Source organism: Coenobita brevimanus, unplaced genomic scaffold (assembly GCF_032717465.1).
Source record: "Coenobita brevimanus isolate Jiangsu-jjx unplaced genomic scaffold, ASM3271746v2 jjx.HiC_scaffold_1993, whole genome shotgun sequence".
Classification (NCBI taxonomy): Eukaryota; Metazoa; Arthropoda; class Malacostraca; order Decapoda; family Coenobitidae; genus Coenobita; species Coenobita brevimanus.
In genome coordinates, this window is record NW_027642879.1 from 104,005 (window position 1) to 122,500 (window position 18,496).

An 18,496-nucleotide genomic window follows, 5' to 3' on the forward strand; every position below is an offset into this window, starting at 1 on the left:
CCGCCACTGGACAGGGCCCCGGGCCACCACTCCTCCGCCTCAGTGCAGGGAGCTGGCATGGTCGAGGGGCCAGAGCGCTGGGAGGGCAGAGTGTGCCCGCGCCATTCCCTGCGCCTCCAACACTCCGGAGCTGAGCTGCAGCGAAGGAGTGGCCTGTGGAGTAGCGGGAGAGATCAGGCAGTCGTCCCGTTGGCACACAAGCCCTGCCCCTCAGCGTAGTGCAGTGCAGGCATGCGTGGCTCGGCCTCTGGCTGTGTGGGGAGAGTGTGCTCGCGCCCCTCCCCTCCGCCTGTGATCGTCCGGAGCTCTGCTGATGCTGCAGCAGCACCAGCGATGGAGTCGGACGTGGAGCAGCGGAGAGGATCATGGGGTCATCTCGTCGGCACAGAAGCTCTCCCCCTCGGTGCAGGGCAGTGCAGGTGAGCATAGCTCGGCCTCCGGCCGTGTGGGGAGAGTGTGCCCGTGCCCTTCCCTCCGCCTCGACCCCTCTAGAGCTGAGCAGCAGCAGCGGAGGAGCAGAGGGGGTGATCGTGGCGTCGGCACACAAGCTCTTCCCCTCAAGTGCAGGGCAGTGCAGGTGAGCGTGGCTCGGCCTCTGGCCGTACGGGGAGAGTGTGCCCGTGCCCTTCCCTCCGCCTCGACCCCTCTAGAGCTGAGCAGCAGCAGCAGCAGCAGAGGAGGAGGAGCAGAGGAGGTGATCGTGGGGTCGGCACACAAGCTCTTCCCCTCAAGTGCAGGGCAGTGCAGGTGAGCGTGGCTCGGCCTCTGGCCGTACGGGGAGAGCGTGCCCGTGCCCTTCCCTCCGCCTCGACCCCTCTAGAGCTGAGCAGCAGTAGCAGCAGCAGCAGCAGCAGCAGAGGAGGTGATCGTGGGGTCGGCACACAAGCTCTTCCCCTCAAGTGCAGGGCAGTGCAGGTGAGCGTGGCTCGGCCTCTGGCCGTACGGGGAGAGTGTGCCCGTGCCCTTCCCTCCGCCTCGAGCCCTCTAGAGCTGAGCAGCAGCAGCAGCAGCAGCAGCGGAGGAGGAGCAGAGGAGGTGATCGTGGGGTCGGCACACAAGCTCTTCCCCTCAAGTGCAGGGCAGTGCAGGTGAGCGTGGCTCGGCCTCTGGCCGTACGGGGAGAGTGTGCCCGTGCCCTTCCCTCCGCCTCGACCCCTCTAGAGCTGAGCAGCAGCAGCAGCAGCAGCAGAGGAGGAGGAGCAGAGGAGGTGATCGTGGGGTCGGCACACAAGCTCTTCCCCTCAAGTGCAGGGCAGTGCAGGTGAGCGTGGCTCGGCCTCTGGCCGTACGGGGAGAGTGTGCCCGTGCCCTTCCCTCCGCCTCGAGCCCTCTAGAGCAGCAGCAGCAGAGGAGGTGATCGTGGGGTCGGCACACAAGCTCCTCCCCTCGGTGCAGGGCAGTGCAGGTGAGCGTGGCTCGGCCTCTGGCCGTACGGGGAGAGTGTGCCCGTGCCCTTCCCTCCGCCTCGACCCCTCTAGAGCTGAGCAGCAGCAGCAGAGGAGGCGTTCGTGGGGTCAGCACACGAGCCCTTTCCCCTCGGTGCAGGGCAGTGCAGGTGAGCGTGGCTCGGCCTCTGGCCGTACGGGAGAGTGTGCCCGTGCCCTTCCCTCCGCCTCCAGCCCTCTAGAGCTGAGCAGCAGCAGCAGCAGAGGAGGTGAACGTGGGGTCGGCACACAAGCTCTTCCCCTCGGTGCAGGGCAGTGCAGGTGAGCGTGGCTCGGCCTCTGGCCGTACGGGGAGAGTGTGCCCGCGCCCTTCCCTTCGCCTCGAGCCCTCCAGAGCTGAGCAGCAGCAGCGGAGGAGCAGAGGAGGTGATCGTGGGGTCGGCACACAAGCTCTTCCCCTCAAGTGCAGGGCAGTGCAGGTGAGCGTGGCTCGGCCTCTGGCCGTACGGGGAGAGTGTGCCCGTGCCCTTCCCTCCGCCTCGAGCCCTCTAGAGCTGAGCAGCAGCAGCAGCAGCAGCAGCAGCAGCAGCAAAGGAGGAGGACACGGGGTAGTGGAGGTGATCGTGGGGTCGGCCCACAAGCTCCTCCCCTCGGTGCAGGTGAGCGTGGCTCGGCCTCTGGCCGCGTGGGGAGAGTGTGCCCGCGCCCTTCCCTCCGCCTCCAACGCTCCAGAGCCGAGCACCGGCCAAGGAGTAGCAGTCCATGGAGCAACGAGAGGGAACGGGGGCGGTGGCACGCGAGCTCCTGGCCCACCCCGGTGCAGCGCAGGGCATGCATCGCTCGTCCTGTGGCCGTGGGCGGGGGAGTGTTCCCGTGCCGTCCGCACGCTGGGCCCGGCCCTCCTCCCGCTTACTGCAGGCAGGACACTGTCCTGGGGTAGTGGGGGCGGCGGGCGAGGCCGTGACCCCGACGGACGGTTCACCCCCTTCCTCCGCGCTCGGGCCCTTCCACAGGGGATCCAAGCTTGGGGGGGTCGAGGGAGGCCGAACCGGGGGTCGGATTCCCGACTTGGGTGCGGCCCCTTCCCGTTGAAATGCCAGGCCCCGAGGAGTTTCTACCGCTCTCTCCCCCGAACGCGGGAAGGGGGCCCAAAAATAAACTTTTTTCGGGGCTGTGCCCGGGATTTTACCGAGGAAGAGGGACCCCTTCCTACCCGGCAGTGTCGGCAGAGCAGGCCGGGCGTGCTGCAGTGGTTCAGCGGTGGGTCTCGGAGGCTGAGCCTCCGCCGCTGGACAGGGCCCCGGGCCGCCCCTCCCCCGCCTCAGTGCAGGGAGCCGGTGTGGTCGAGGGGCCGGGAGAGCAGAGTGTGCCCGAGCCCTTCCCTCTCCGCCTCCGCCTCCGGCCCTCCCGAGCGGCGCTGAGCTGCAGCAAAGGAGTGGCCCATGGGGCAGTGAGAGTGGGATTGTGGGGCCATCTGGCTGGCACAAAAGCTCGTCCCGTCAGTGCAGGGCAGTGCAGGTGCGCAAAGCTGGGCCTCTGGCCGTACGGGGAGAGTGTTCCCGTGCCCTTCCCTCCGCCTCTGGCCCTCTAGAGCTGAGCAGCAGCAGCAGCAGCAGCAGCAGCAGAGGAGGTGATTGTTGGGTCGGCACACAAGCTCTTCCCCTCAAGGGCAGGGCAGTGCAGGTGAGCGTGGCTCGGCCTCTGGCCGTACGGGGAGAGTGTGCCCGTGCCCTTCCCTCCGCCTCGAGCCCTCTAGAGCTGAGCAGCAGCAGCAGCAGCAGCAGCAGCAGCAGCGAAGGAGGAGGACACGGGGCAGTGGAGGTGATCGTGGGGTCGGCACACAAGCTCCTCCCCTCGGTGCAGGTGAGCGTGGCTCGGCCTCTGGCCGTGTGGGGAGAGTGTGCCCGCGCCCTTCCCTCCGCCTCGAGCCCTCTAGAGCTGAGCAGCAGCAGCAGCAGCAAAGGAGGAGGACACGGGGTAGTGGAGGTGATCGTGGGGTCGGCCCACAAGCTCCTCCCCTCGGTGCAGGTGAGCGTGGCTCGGCCTCTGGCCGTGTGGGGAGAGTGTGCCCGCGCCCTTCCCTCCGCCTCCAACGCTCCAGAGCCGAGCACCGGCCAAGGAGTAGTAGTCCATGGAGCAACGAGAGGGAACGGGGGCGGTGGCACGCGAGCTCCTGGCCCACCCCGGTGCAGCGCAGGGCATGCATCGCTCGTCCTGTGGCCGTGGGCGGGGGAGTGTTCCCGTGCCGTCCGCACGCTGGGCCCGGCCCTCCTCCCGCTTACTGCAGGCAGGACACTGTCCTGGGGTAGTGGGGGCGGCGGGCGAGGCCGTGACCCCGACGGACGGTTCACCCCCTTCCTCCGCGCTCGGGCCCTTCCACAGGGGATCCAAGCTTGGGGGGGTCGAGGGAGGCCGAACCGGGGGTCGGATTCCCGACTTGGGTGCGGCCCCTTCCCGTTGAAATGCCAGGCCCCGAGGAGTTTCTACCGCTCTCTCCCCCGAACGCGGGAAGGGGGCCCAAAAATAAACTTTTTTCGGGGCTGTGCCCGGGATTTTACCGAGGAAGAGGGACCCCTTCCTACCCGGCAGTGTCGGCAGAGCAGGCCGGGCGTGCTGCAGTGGTTCAGCGGTGGGTCTCGGAGGCTGAGCCTCCGCCGCTGGACAGGGCCCCGGGCCGCCCCTCCCCCGCCTCAGTGCAGGGAGCCGGTGTGGTCGAGGGGCCGGGAGAGCAGAGTGTGCCCGAGCCCTTCCCTCTCCGCCTCCGCCTCCGGCCCTCCCGAGCGGCGCTGAGCTGCAGCAAAGGAGTGGCCCATGGGGCAGTGAGAGTGGGATTGTGGGGCCATCTGGCTGGCACAAAAGCTCGTCCCGTCAGTGCAGGGCAGTGCAGGTGCGCAAAGCTGGGCCTCTGGCCGTACGGGGAGAGTGTTCCCGTGCCCTTCCCTCCGCCTCTGGCCCTCTAGAGCTGAGCAGCAGCAGCAGCAGCAGAGGAGGTGATTGTTGGGTCGGCACACAAGCTCTTCCCCTCAAGGGCAGGGCAGTGCAGGTGAGCGTGGCTCGGCCTCTGGCCGTACGGGGAGAGTGTGCCCGTGCCCTTCCCTCCGCCTCGAGCCCTCTAGAGCTGAGCAGCAGCAGCAGCAGCAGCAGCAGCAGCAGCAGCGAAGGAGGAGGACACGGGGCAGTGGAGGTGATCGTGGGGTCGGCACACAAGCTCCTCCCCTCGGTGCAGGTGAGCGTGGCTCGGCCTCTGGCCGTGTGGGGAGAGTGTGCCCGCGCCCTTCCCTCCGCCTCGAGCCCTCTAGAGCTGAGCAGCAGCAGCAGCAGCAAAGGAGGAGGACACGGGGTAGTGGAGGTGATCGTGGGGTCGGCCCACAAGCTCCTCCCCTCGGTGCAGGTGAGCGTGGCTCGGCCTCTGGCCGTGTGGGGAGAGTGTGCCCGCGCCCTTCCCTCCGCCTCCAACGCTCCAGAGCCGAGCACCGGCCAAGGAGTAGTAGTCCATGGAGCAACGAGAGGGAACGGGGGCGGTGGCACGCGAGCTCCTGGCCCACCCCGGTGCAGCGCAGGGCATGCATCGCTCGTCCTGTGGCCGTGGGCGGGGGAGTGTTCCCGTGCCGTCCGCACGCTGGGCCCGGCCCTCCTCCCGCTTACTGCAGGCAGGACACTGTCCTGGGGTAGTGGGGGCGGCGGGCGAGGCCGTGACCCCGACGGACGGTTCACCCCCTTCCTCCGCGCTCGGGCCCTTCCACAGGGGATCCAAGCTTGGGGGGGTCGAGGGAGGCCGAACCGGGGGTCGGATTCCCGACTTGGGTGCGGCCCCTTCCCGTTGAAATGCCAGGCCCCGAGGAGTTTCTACCGCTCTCTCCCCGAACGCGGGAAGGGGGCCCAAAAATAAACTTTTTTCGGGGCTGTGCCCGGGATTTTACCGAGGAAGAGGGACCCCTTCCTACCCGGCAGTGTCGGCAGAGCAGGCCGGGCGTGCTGCAGTGGTTCAGCGGTGGGTCTCGGAGGCTGAGCCTCCGCCGCTGGACAGGGCCCCGGGCCGCCCCTCCCCCGCCTCAGTGCAGGGAGCCGGTGTGGTCGAGGGGCCGGGAGAGCAGAGTGTGCCCGAGCCCTTCCCTCTCCGCCTCCGCCTCCGGCCCTCCCGAGCGGCGCTGAGCTGCAGCAAAGGAGTGGCCCATGGGGCAGTGAGAGTGGGATTGTGGGGCCATCTGGCTGGCACAAAAGCTCTTCCCGTCAGTGCAGGGCAGTGCAGGTGCGCAAAGCTGGGCCTCTGGCCGTACGGGGAGAGTGTTCCCGTGCCCTTCCCTCCGCCTCTGGCCCTCTAGAGCTGAGCAGCAGCAGCAGCAGCAGCAGCAGCAGAGGAGGTGATTGTTGGGTCGGCACACAAACTCTTCCCCTCGGTGCAGGGCAGTGAAGGTGAGCGTGGCTCGGCCTCTGGCCGTACGGGGAGAGTGTGCCCGTGCCCTTCCCTCCGCCTCGAGCCCTCTAGAGCTGAGCAGCAGCAGCAGCAGCAGCAGCGAAGGAGGAGGACACGGGGCAGTGGAGGTGATCGTGGGGTCGGCCCACAAGCTCCTCCCCTCGGTGCAGGTGAGCGTGGCTCGGCCTCTGGCCGTGTGGGGAGAGTGTGCCCGCGCCCTTCCCTCCGCCTCCAACGCTCCAGAGCCGAGCACCGGCCAAGGAGTAGCAGTCCATGGAGCAACGAGAGGGAACGGGGGCGGTGGCACGCGAGCTCCTGGCCCACCCCGGTGCAGCGCAGGCATGCATGGCTCGTCCTGTGGCCGTGGGCGGGGAGTGTTCCCGTGCCGTCCGCACGCTGGGCCCGGCCCTCCTCCCGCTCAGTGCAGGCAGGACACTGTTCTGGGGGAGTGGGGGCGGCGGGCGAGGCCGTGACCCCGACGGACGGTTCACCCCCTTCCTCCGCGCTCGGCCCCTTCCACAGGGGATCCAAGCTTGGGGGGGTCGAGGGAGGCCAAACCGGGGGTCGGATTCCCGACTTGGGTGCGGCCTCTTCCCGTTGAAATGCCAGGCCCCGAGGAGTTTCTACCGCTCTCTCCCCCGAACGGGGGAAGGGGGCCCAAAAATAAACTTTTTTCGGGGCTGTGCCCGGGATTATACCAAGGAAGAGGGACCCCTTCCTACCCGGCAGTGTCGGCAGAGCAGGCCGGGCGTGCTGCAGTGGTTCAGCGGTGGGTCTCGGAGGCTGAGCCTCCGCCGCTGGACAGGGCCCCGGGCCGCCCCTCCCCCGCCTCAGTGCAGGGAGCCGGTGTGGTCGAGGGGCCGGGAGAGCAGAGTGTGCCCGAGCCCTTCCCTCTCCGCCTCCGCCTCCGGCCCTCCCGAGCGGCGCTGAGCTGCAGCAAAGGAGTGGCCCATGGGGCAGTGAGAGTGGGATTGTGGGGCCATCTGGCTGGCACAAAAGCTCTTCCCGTCAGTGCAGGGCAGTGCAGGTGTGCAAAGCTGGGCCTTTGGCCGTGTGGGGAGAGAGTGCCTGTGCCCTTCCCTCCGCCTCCAACCCTCCGGAGCCGAGCAGAAGCGAAGGAGTGGGCCACTGGAGCAGCGAGAGAGGGATCGTTGGGTGGCACATCAGCTCTGCCCCTCGGTGCATTGTAAGTCCTATGAGCAGGGCGCATCGGCCGGCCCTCGCCTGCGTGGGGACGGACTGAGGTCGGAGGAGAAGGCCCGGGTGGTGTTCGGGCGTCCGTCCATTGCCGTTGCCGGAGGAGGGGCCTCCCCGTACGCTGCGTGCTGTGCGTGGGTCGGGTTCCTTGGCTGGTCTCGGCACGATTCTGGCATGCCGCCCATTTCCCGGGGGCACAAAGCGGCTGGGAGCTGTCTGACGAGGGCTCCGGCCGCCTGTGCTGCCGCCAGGGAAGCTCGGGGCTGGCGCAACCTACTTTCGCTGGTCAAGTGCACATGCCAGTGGGTCGATGGGGTCCCGGGAAGCCGGAGGTCCGACGGGTCACACCGAACGACTGACCGGCTTGCCGCCACCGGCTGCCTAGGGTGTGCAGACCCGAGGGACTCTCTCTACGGGGAAACCCACGAATAGGGAGAATGCCCGGGAGCCGGAGGGGTCAGAGGGCAGAGTGTGGCTGTGCCTTTCCCTCCGCCTCCTAGACCCACCCTCCGGAGCCGAGCACCGGCAAAGGGGGGGGGTGGGCTTACCAAGACGGATCGTGGGGTCGGTCCGCAGCAGGGGCTCCTCTGGCTCTCGGTGCAGTGTGAGTATCGAGTGCCGGAAGGGCTCACCATACCCGCGTGGCTCTCCTCCGTTTTCAGAGGCGGGTGGTGGCCAACGGGGAGAGAAGACAGAAGGGGTGGGGCGGGCGGCTCTCAGAACCAAGGGCTTGCCTAACCTAACCCCAAGACAGGGAGCGACCTGGGTAGCGGGGTCGGCTCTCCGAGTGCAACCTAACCTTGAGGAAGAGAGAGTGAGCGGCCCTTCAGTGGGTGGCTGGCTCTGTGTTGGCCAGTTCTTCTGGCGGGCGGACGATAGTCGAAGGAGAGGGCCCGGGTGGTGTTCGGGCGTCCGTCCATTGCCGTTACCGGAATAGGAGGAGGGGCCTCCCCGCACCCTGTGCGGGGGGGAAACTTCTCCGGCTGGTTTCGGCATGGCTCTGGCACGCCGCCTGACTCCCGGGGGCACAACGCGGCCGGGTGCTTTCAGTCGAGGGCCCCGGCTGCCTGTGCTACTGTCAGGGGGAGAGGCCGGCGCTTAAGAAAAGAGAAAACCAGGTCCACGAAGCACATGCCAGTGGGTCGACGAGGTCCCGGGAAGCCGGAGGTCCGACGGTCACACCGAACGACTAACCGGCTTGCCGTCGTCGACTGCCTAGGGTGTGCAGACCTGAGGGACTCTCTCTACGGGGAAACCCACGAATAGAGAGAATGCCCAGCTACAGGTGAGAGGGCAGGCAGCGGGAGAAGAAGAAGGTCCACTTCTGCTGCTGAATGTGCCCTTGTCATGGGAGTCTGTGGTGGTGGTGGCTGAGGAGAAGCCATCCTCATCATCAGCTCCTGCCTGATATCGAATGCCATTGCGGGAGGGCTCACTTGACTCCTGTGTGAGGTCTTGGCCCCCCATGGCTGTTGTGTCTTACAGTGAATTGGACCAGTGAGTGAGTGAGCGAGCAGAGAGGGCCGCCACTACTACTCTAATTAGGCGCAGGCTGTGAGGGGAGAGTATTGTGTGCTGGGGTGGTGTTGCATGCTGGTTGTACTGCAGGTGATGACGACGAAATGTTTGTCACAAGTGCTGCATCAACAACGACAACGGCAGAAGCAACTGGTACCACAGACACAGACACCCCCAACCAGCCTAGGCGCAAATCCAAGCTATTACTCCGTATATAGCTACCTGGTTGATCCTGCCAGTAGTCATATGCTTGTCTCAAAGATTAAGCCATGCATGTGTAAGTACAAGCCTATGCAAGGTAAAACCGCGAATGGCTCATTAAAACAGCTATGTTTCATTGGATCTGTACCCAATTACTTGGATAACTGTGGTAATTCTAGAGCTAATACATGCACACAGAGTCCCTGACCGAGAGGGAAGGGCGCTTTTATTAGTTTAAAACCGGTCGGCGGATCTCGGTCCGTAACCTGCCTGTGGTGAATCTGGATAACTTTGAGCTGAGCGCACAGTCTCCGCACTGGCGCCGCATCTTTCAAGTGTCTGCCTTATCAGCTTTCGATTGTAGGTTATGCGCCTACAATGGCTATAACGGGTAACGGGGAATCAGGGTTCGATTCCGGAGAGGGAGCCTGAGAAACGGCTACCACATCCAAGGAAGGCAGCAGGCACGCAAATTACCCACTCCCGGCCTGGGGAGGTAGTGACGAAAAATAACGATGTGAGACTCATCCGAGGCCTCACAATCGGAATGAGTACACTTTAAATCCTTTAACGAGGATCTATTGGAGGGCAAGTCTGGTGCCAGCAGCCGCGGTAATTCCAGCTCCAATAGCGTATATTAAAGTTGTTGCGGTTAAAAAGCTCGTAGTTGGACTACAGTTCCGGACTGACGGTACACCTCCCGGTGTCTACTGTCACGCTCCGAACAGCCTGGTATTTAACAGTCCAGGCCCCGCTGGCTCGCCCGGGGTGCTCTTCATCGAGTGTCCCGAGTGGCTGGCAAGTTTACTTTGAAAAAATTAGAGTGCTCAGAGCAGGCTACATGAATGGCCTAAATGTCTATGCATGGAATAATGGAATAGGACCTCGGTTCTATTTTGTCGGTTTTCCTCGGAACCCGAGGTAATGACTAATAGAAACAGGCGGGGGCATTCGTATTGCGACGCTAGAGGTGAAATTCTTGGACCGTCGCAGGACGAACTACTGCGAAAGCATTTGCCAAGGATGTTTTCATTAATCAAGAACGAAAGTTAGAGGTTCGAAGGCGATCAGATACCGCCCTAGTTCTAACCATAAACGATGCTGACCAGCGATCCGTTGGCGTTATTCCCATGACCCAGCGGGCAGCTTCCGGGAAACCAAAGTCTTTGAGTTCCGGGGAAGTATGGTTGCAAAGCTGAAACTTAAAGGAATTGACGGAAGGGCACCACCAGGAGTGGAGCCTGCGGCTTAATTTGACTCAACACGGGAAATCTCACCAGGCCCGGACACCGGAAGGATTGACAGATTGAGAGCTCTTTCTCGATTCGGTGGGTGGTGGTGCATGGCCGTTCTTAGTTGGTGGAGCGATTTGTCTGGTTAATTCCGATAACGAACGAGACTCTGGCCTATTAACTAGTCGACGGATCTCCATTAATTGGTGTCCAGTTCGCAACTTCTTCTTAGAGGGATAAGTGGCAATTCTAGCTGCACGAGATTGAGCAATAACAGGTCTGTGATGCCCTTAGATGTTCTGGGCCGCACGCGCGCTACACTGAAGGGATCAGCGTGTTTTCCCCCTCCGAGAGGAGCGGGTAACCCGTTCAAACCCCTTCATGATAGGGATTGGGGCTTGCAATTGTTTCCCATGAACGAGGAATTCCCAGTAAGCGCAAGTCATCAGCTTGCGTTGATTACGTCCCTGCCCTTTGTACACACCGCCCGTCGCTACTACCGATTGAATGATTTAGTGAGGACTTTGGACTGGCGCCCTTGGATGCCTTGCTTCCCTTCACTGGGAGTGGGTGCCTCGGGCTGACGGAAAGATGTCCAAACTTGATCATTTAGAGGAAGTAAAAGTCGTAACAAGGTTTCCGTAGGTGAACCTGCGGAAGGATCATTACCAGTTGGATGGATGGAAGGAAGGACTCCTCCTCCCACTCCTAATAACAACAACTATACTTCATTGAGGGTTGCCTTGGGAGGAGATGATGGTGGTTCATTCACATCAGACTCGGCAAGCACACCCCCGTGATGGCAGAAGAGGGAAAAAAAGAGAGAGAGAGAGAGAGAGAGAGAGATACAGAGAGAGGATGTGTGGAGAGATGTAGGAGGTCGAAGGACAGAAGACACAGTGCCAAAGTAACTGGCTCCTGGTCGTCCGCCTCCTCCTCCTCCTCCTCCTCCTCCTCCTCCTCCTCCTCTCCTCGTTCTTGCCATCAGTTCCCCCCCCCTACTGTGCGTTCCCGGCACCCAACAGCATACCCTACTCCCTAAATAGAGCAAAGGGAGAAGGAAGACCAACAGCCCTTCTCGAGCACCCAGCGCACACATGCATATACACACGTATCTGTATTATCCTCCTGCTGCTGCTGCTCTCCTTGTCCTCCTCCTGAGGATTCCCATCCCCCTGCTGCTGCTGCTGCTGCTGCTGCTGCTGCTGGTGCAGAGGTAAGATGGGATGAGAGGGGGAGGGAGAGAGAGAGGATGGGTGTCAATAAAGCACCGTGCTAAGGGGAAGGAGAAGGAAGAGCAAGCCCATCTCGAACGTCAGCTAATGATGATGTGGGCTGCTGTACTTGTTACTATGGAGGCAGAGGCCCACCTCCTATGACACTAGTATCATGTGCCACCCTCTGCCGGCGCGCGCGCTCTCTCTCTACGTCTCCCACCGTTGGTTGGGCGAGTAGCCAGCAGAGGCAGCCAGAGCCGGAGAAAGGTGGCGTCGGTTGATACGTCTGGTGGTGTCGGTCCCTATTCCTAGTGACGAGAGAGGAAAAGCCTGGTCGGGTGCATCCCGCAGGCAGCACGAAACCTCTTCTACCAAGGTCAGCCGTGAGTGACACCTCACTGGCTCTGTCTGGAAACCTAAGAATTGTGCGACATGGACCTGGCAAGTCCGAGATCGCTTCTTCTCCCAAACTGTGACACAACTCTTAACGGGGGATCACTTGGCTCGTGGGTCGATGAAGACCGCAGCGAACTGCGAGTCGGTATGTGATACGCATTTTCAGATACATCGACAAGTCGAACGCACATTGCGGTGGCTTGCCCCGTAGGGTAGCCGCCACTCCTGGACGAGGGTCATACAAGGCCTCTAACAACACGCTGGTGAGAACCGGCAATGGGCTAACTAGCCGCGAGAGGGGCGACTTGGGGCTACGTCAACAATTGACTGTCTTTCGGGCAGAGCCCCAAGGAGCCGACAAGACATTCCTCTCAGCCTTGGGGATTCGCAGTGCCGCCCCCACCGGGCTCTGCTGCGTTCCTTCAAAACCAACCCATTGATATAACCTGTCACTGGGGAGGGCGTCGTCGTCGTTGTCCTTGTGTGTCCGTGCAGGCATGCATGGTGACGGTCGGCCCCACCCTCCCCATCAAGCAAGGGACTGAACACTGGGAGATCTGTAAGGCGATTTAAAGAAGCTCTCAGGGGGCCGAACAGTGTTCTGGAGAGGCTGGGGTGTAGCACCGGGACTACCGTTTCATTTCCACACCGTCCACTCTTCTCCTACCCAGGGGTAGAGGAGACGCGGTGCTCGACATTGTGACTAAAACAAGTCGGTGCACCGCCGGAGGTGGAGTCAAGGTGGGACTTGGAAAGGAACCAAGGTGAGGCAGGCAGGCAGGCAGGAAGGAAGGAAGGCAGGCAGGTGGGACAGAGGATGCAGTTTGACCTGTCTTCTTCCCGCTCTCCTCCTCCTCCCCCTGCTCTTGCTCTCACCTCCTTTGTCCCAAGTGACGCACAGCCCGACATGGTTCATTTTTTCCTCTCTTCTGTGCCGTCGGAGTGCTCATCATGGGGTCTCCGACAGAAGGGACGAAGGGTGCTCTGCGGCCTACTACCACCACCAGTACTGAGGTCTGCTCTGTGGAGTCGAGGAGCAACATGTTACCTTGACGAGGGTGGTCCTGTGGTGGGTGGGTGGGTGGGTCCGTGGAGAGGGGATGCTGTAGTGAGTGGATCACTGTCCTGCTGACCCTGTGCTGCTGCTGCTGCTGCTGCTCCTGCTGCTGCTGCTGCTGCTGTTGTCTTTGGCTGGCCCCAGGCCAGTCTGGTCGACAGTAATGGGACTGATTGGTCCCGATAGCTCAGTCAGATGGTCAGTCAGTGTGTCAGTCACCCCTTGTGTAACCGGGTGGGAACTCGGCTCCGAGGAGGAGCAAGAAGAGTTAGCCGGGTACACGTGCACACCCTTATCGTCGTCCGAGGAGCCCGTGGCTCTCGTTTGGCGGCACAGGAGCAAGAGACGAATGACCGGGCGTGCGCGCTCCACTGACCCCGAGAACGGTAGTGGAACGGGAAGTGGACAGGTAGAGGCAGGTGGAGAAGTTGGCCGCGAAGGTAGTCTGTTTTGGGTTATAGAATATACCCGGCCGACCTTTGCTGTGCTCTCTCCCTTCTGTGCTCGTCCCTTTGACTTGAGTGATGGGTGATAAGAAAGACAACCAAGGGCCTCCGGGACCCACTGCAATCCGCCCTCCCCCCCCCCTCCCTCCCTGCGCCTCCTCACCGCAAAAGCAGCTGCCGCCAGCGTGCCAATGACCACCGTAGTCGGCGGCAGGCAGGGGCGGCTGCTGCTGCTGCTGCTGCTGCAGCAGGCGGTGGGGAGAGCCTCGGGTCCGCTCGGGTCTGAATCGAACCGTGGCGGTCCCCGAGGAACGGCGTGCGTGGCGCGCCGCCGGGGGCTGGGGGTGGTGTACGGGAAGGCTAGAGGCAAGAGAAGTGGAAAGGGTGGTAACAACGCTGCAGCAGCCTGCTGCTGCTGCTTATGCTGTTGTGCGTGTCAGACGGCTGCCTGATGCATCCCTCACTCCTTGCTTCTGTCGGTCCACAGAGAACCGACACCTACCAGTACTTGGCATTTGCAAGGGTCTGGTTGTCGCGTTGGCCAAGTCAGTGAGCAGACTGCCGGCTCCTCCCCTCTCGCCCCTCGTCGTGGGGGGGGAGAGAAGAAGAAGAAGAAGGAGGAGGAGGAGGAGAACTCGTTTCTCCTTGTCCCGCACTGCTCATTGGCGGTCACCAACAAGCCTTTTGAAGTGGCCCTCGTTGCCAACTGCAGCGCCCGGAGAGGAGGAGGAGGAGGAGGCTTCTTGTTCTCCTCCTTTCTCTAGAGGAACTGCAGGAGGAGGACTCAACGAGGGCCCGGCGGAGGCGCCAGATGTTCGCCGTTGTCGTGACGGCCTGGAGTAGCCCGCACGCAGAGGCCCGAGCTCCTTGAGGGTCCCGAGTAGTGTGGGTGAAACTTGAAGTCTGGCTGACGTGAGGAGTCGTGCGTGCCCGATGATGATGGGGATCGGGCAAGGCGCTTCCTCGATGATTGTTGTACGTACTGGGGGCGGGGGAAGCCCTGACAACACGAACGAGCTTGTGGAAGCTGGTTGCTGCCGGTACAAGTGGTGGTGGTGTCGGTAAGTGTCGGGTGAGAAAAGCAGTTAGTTGATTTGCTGCTGCTGGTGCCGGTGCTGCTGCTTTAGATGCCTTCTTCACGCAGGCGGCAGCAGCAGCATTGAGCCCCAAAAGAGAAGCAGCAGCAGCAGCTGCCCACCCTACCGAGAAGAAGTACTTTGGAACGAGCAGTGCCATAGTAGTACCGATGCCACCGGAGAGCCACAAAGCAACAGCAAAGTGTAGTTAGTGGAGGGTGTTACCTTGCCAGTACCAAACAATAATCACTCTTGGTCACGACCTCGTCCCAGGAGAGATCACCCGCCAAATTTAAGCATATTAATAAGCGGAGGAAAAGAAACCAACAGGGATTCCCTTAGTAAGGGCGACTGAACCGGGAAGAGCCCAGCGCATAACCTCGAACCCTCACTGAGGCGTCCTCGAGGGGTGTTGCGTTTCAGAGGGTCCAGCACGCCGACCATTCTCGCCTAAGTCTCGTTTGAAAGCGGCTCATTACCCAAGGAGGGTGATAGGCCCGTATGGCGACTCACCCGTGAGGGATACCTTGGTCGGCGGAAAGGGCTTTTCTGTAGAGTCAGGTTGCTTGAAACTGCAGCCTAAAGCAGGTGGTAAACTCCATCTAAGGCTAAATATGACCACGAGACCGATAGCGAACAAGTACCGTGAGGGAAAGTTGAAAAGAACTTTGAAGAGAGAGTTCAATAGTACGTGAAACCGTTAAGAGCCTAAACGGGTGGAACTCGTAGATCGAAATGAGGGGATTCAGCTCGATGGCGTCGGCTGGGCCGAGAGGTCCGCCTGGTAAGTGACGCCCGCGCGTTCGGCGTTCGCGCCGGCGCGGGCCCGCCTCCGGTTTCTCACGCCGGCGCCGGAGGGCGTATTTCTCCTCGAAGTAGATTGCCGCAGCCATTGCCGGGGACGTCGAAGGCCCGGGCGGATTGGTACCTCGCCGTGCCCCCTTCTGCCGCCCTTCCCCTCCTCGGGGGAGGTAGCGGGGCTGGGCGGGCGGCGGGGGAAACCCCCGGTGACAAAATACCCTGACTGCCCTGCGATGGTTTAATGAGTGGCGAGGGGGCCGCTTTTTGAGGGTCGCGGGAGTGCCCGCGACCGTGCGGTCTCCCTCTGCGGTAATGGCTAAGTCGGTGGACCACCCGCCCCGTCTTGAAACACGGACCAAGGAGTTCAACATGTGTGCGAGTCATTGGGTGCACTAAACCCAGAGGCGAAATGAAAGTGAGACACTGCGGGGGGCCTCGCCCCTCCCCTCTCCTCCTCCGACTCTTCCCCCCCTGTCCTGTTCTTCTTCTCCCGAAGGAGGCTGCGGCGGGGCCCAGGGCAGGTCGGCTGGCTGGCGGGGAGGCGGCCGGGGTCTCCTGGGGCTGATCCCTCGGCCACGCAGCACGCCCGGCTCCCTTGGAAGGGGCGACGAGGGGGTGAGTCCCTTTCCCTCCTCTCCTCCGACCTCGGTTTTGGCGTCCGGCGGCGTGCGGTGGCCCTCGCCCGAGTGCTCCGGGGCGCACGCGGCGGCGGTCGTCGTCGTCCTCCTCTCTGAGGGGGCGCGCGGCCGCCGCGCCCAACGCGTGGACACGCTCTCCGGTGTCGCGTGGGCGCAAGCCCGGGACTTGCCGTATCGGCCCTCCGCGGAGGGGCGGGCTCGGGGGGGCGGATACCCGCCTCCCTCCCGTTTTCCACCTGCGGCAGGTGCCGGCAAGTACCTTGAGCAGATATGTTGAGACCCGAAAGATGGTGAACTATGCCTGGCCAGGATGAAGCCAGAGGAAACTCTGGTGGAGGTCCGGAGCGATTCTGACGTGCAAATCGATCGTCAGAGCTGGGTATAGGGGCGAAAGACTAATCGAACCATCTAGTAGCTGGTTCCCTCCGAAGTTTCCCTCAGGATAGCTGGCACTCGTACATGAGTTTCATCCGGTAAAGCGAATGATTAGAGGTCTTGGGGACGAAACGTCCTCAACCTATTCTCAAACTTTAAATGGGTGAGTGTCTGGGCTTTCTTGAAAGACGGGGCGCGGCGGCCTTCCAAAAGCCGCTGGCGCCGCCGTCCACGACTGAAGCTCCAGAGCCAAATCACTGAGTGCCTAGTGGGCCAATTTTGGTAAGCAGAACTGGCGCTGTGGGATGAACCAAATGTCGAGTTAAGGGGCCTAAATGAATGCTCATAGAACCCAAGAAAGGTGTTGGTTGCTATAGACAGCAGGACGGTGGCCATGGAAGTTGGAATCCGCTAAGGAGTGTGTAACAACTCACCTGCCGAAGCAACTAGCCCTTAAAATGGTATGGCGCTCAAGCATTCTCCCGATACTCGACCGCCGGTGGCACAACAGGCTTCGCCACGCAAGTCTTTAAGCCCCGGTGAGTAGGAGGGCGCGGTGGTGAGCGTTGAAGGTTTCGGCGTGAGCCGGACTGGAGCCGCCACTGGTGCAGATCTTGGTGGTAGTAGCAACTAATCGAGAGAGACTCCCTTGTAGGCCGATGTGGAGAAGGGTTCCATGTGAACATCAATTGGACATGGATCAGTCGCTCCTGAGCCCAAGGCTAACGCCTTGTACCACGTCGAGCGGTAACGGCTTCAGACGACCAGCCAGTTCCAAGCAGCGCAGCTGGCGATCTCCCCCCCCTCCATAGGCGCATTCATTCCCGTCTTTCCAATTGATGACTGACGGTGACGAACGCCACAAGCAGCTGGAGAAACAGCCGAGAAGGGCCAAAAGCAGCAGCAGCAGCTTGAAGAAGCAGCACCAGAGGCGAAGAAGCACAGAGGGCGCAGGGTGTGCGTGGCCGCTTAATGAGGCTGGTGGGCTGCGGTTGTAGTGACCGCAGTGGCAGCAGCGGTGGCATAGCTATCCTTGTTGTTCTCGGTGTGGTTGCCGGTGGTGCAGCGGCTGTGGCCGTGGCTGCCGCTGTCGGCGTCATCGTATTACGTCGCGTGCGTTGCGTGCGAGCACGCGACGGCGCGACGCGACGGAGGCGCAGGGGGGGGTTGGTCTGCCGCCCGGGCAGAAACACAGAGGGGGGGCCGAGTACGGCTCCTCCTCCACCGGGGCGTTGGCACCCGGCACGATCGATAGAGGCGTAGCAGCACCCATCGTCCTCCTCTGCTAATGACGACCATGGTCAGGAGGAGAGGCACTTGATCGCCTTGGGGCGCATGCACTCGGTGGCTGTGCGGCGCCCGGCGGGTGAGGGTGACTAGTAGTTGGAGCGGCATTGCATCAGTGGCAGCCTCACCACCAGCATCATCAGCAGGTTCGGGGTCGGTTTCGGTGGGGGCGCAGTCACAGCGCCGTCCGCTGGCCCTCTCTCCACCTGTCTGACTGCTGTAACCGGTGTACAGGGCTGCCCGTGGCATCTGTTTCTCCATGGAGCGATGCCCGTGCAGGAACCCCGCTGCTCCGCGAATCCCACCGCAAGGTGTGCCTGGTGCTGCCGGTCTCGTGCCACTTAATGAAAAGAAACCTGCCCACTACTACTGCTGCTGCTGCTGCCGCTGCTAGCTGCAGCGGCGGCGGTGGTGGTGGTGGTGGCAGGGGGTGCCTGCATCCCTTCCCTGTGGCACATACGCAACGGTGTGTCACCTGCTCTGCTCCTCTCCGCGCGCTCCCCGCCGTTGTCGGCGGTGGAGGCGGCGGCGGCGATGGTGGCAGTAGTAGCAGCGGGGAAGGGAGACTGGTTGCTCACTACTGGACGAATTCCTCCCAGGCGCCCGTGGCCGTGGCCTTCCCTGCCCCCTTGCTAAGCTCTGAAGGCAGTAGGGGCTTGTTCAAAGGAAGGGGGGACGGAAGAGCGGCGGTTTGGCCCGTATCTATCTGTCTGTCTGTCAGGCTGAGTTCAGGCCCGATACACGTGGCGGGAGGCGTGCGTGTTCTGGGGCGCGCACGAAAGTCTGTTTGAAACCCGGGTCCCATATTGTCCCGCGGCGGGTGCCCATCTCTTCGGGGTCACTGAGCATACGTCACGGGACAGCCGCGGCCCGCAGTTACCCGTTGGGAGTTCGTTGGCGAAAGGGGATACGGTTAAGATTCCGTAACTTAGACCTGGAAGATCCACACCGCACGTCGGTGTGGAAAAGCAGGGACCTGGCAACGGGAAAAAGCCTGCGGATACCGGCGGAGGTCCGGGAAAGAGTTTTCTTTTCTGTTTTAGGCGCCGTGGCCCTGGAAGCCACTCGCAGTGAGAAAGGGCAATGGTAACACGGCTGCCGTAGAGCGCCGCAGGTGGGTGGCGTCCCGTGCTCCTCCGCCGGGCCTTGAAAACGCATGTGCTGAGTAACCTGCTGGGTGAACCAGTCCCCCAGGGCTGGGACGGACCCATTTTCGGGCTAATGCGTACCCATATCCGCATCTGGTCTCCAAGGTA

The 18,496-nt window shown here is 62.4% G+C and overlaps 3 non-coding genes across 3 annotated transcripts in view; all 3 read left to right on the forward strand.

Annotated features, from left to right (window-relative positions):
- The first annotated feature begins 8,733 nt into the window (after positions 1-8,733).
- LOC145389748 (small subunit ribosomal RNA) lies at positions 8,734-10,615 on the forward strand. Its single transcript, XR_013895517.1, has one exon. It is a non-coding gene; the product is annotated as a small subunit ribosomal RNA (ribosomal RNA).
- A 1,028-nt stretch (positions 10,616-11,643) lies between these two features.
- LOC145389740 (5.8S ribosomal RNA) lies at positions 11,644-11,799 on the forward strand. The gene has a single exon (XR_013895509.1). It is a non-coding gene; the product is annotated as a 5.8S ribosomal RNA (ribosomal RNA).
- Positions 11,800-14,398: 2,599 nt separating this feature from the next.
- Positions 14,399-18,496, forward strand: part of LOC145389743 (large subunit ribosomal RNA) — a 6,542-nt gene continuing 2,444 nt past the window's right edge. The window contains exon 1 of the ribosomal RNA XR_013895512.1: positions 14,399-18,496. This exon is cut by the window's right edge and continues 2,444 nt beyond it. This is a non-coding gene — a ribosomal RNA (large subunit ribosomal RNA).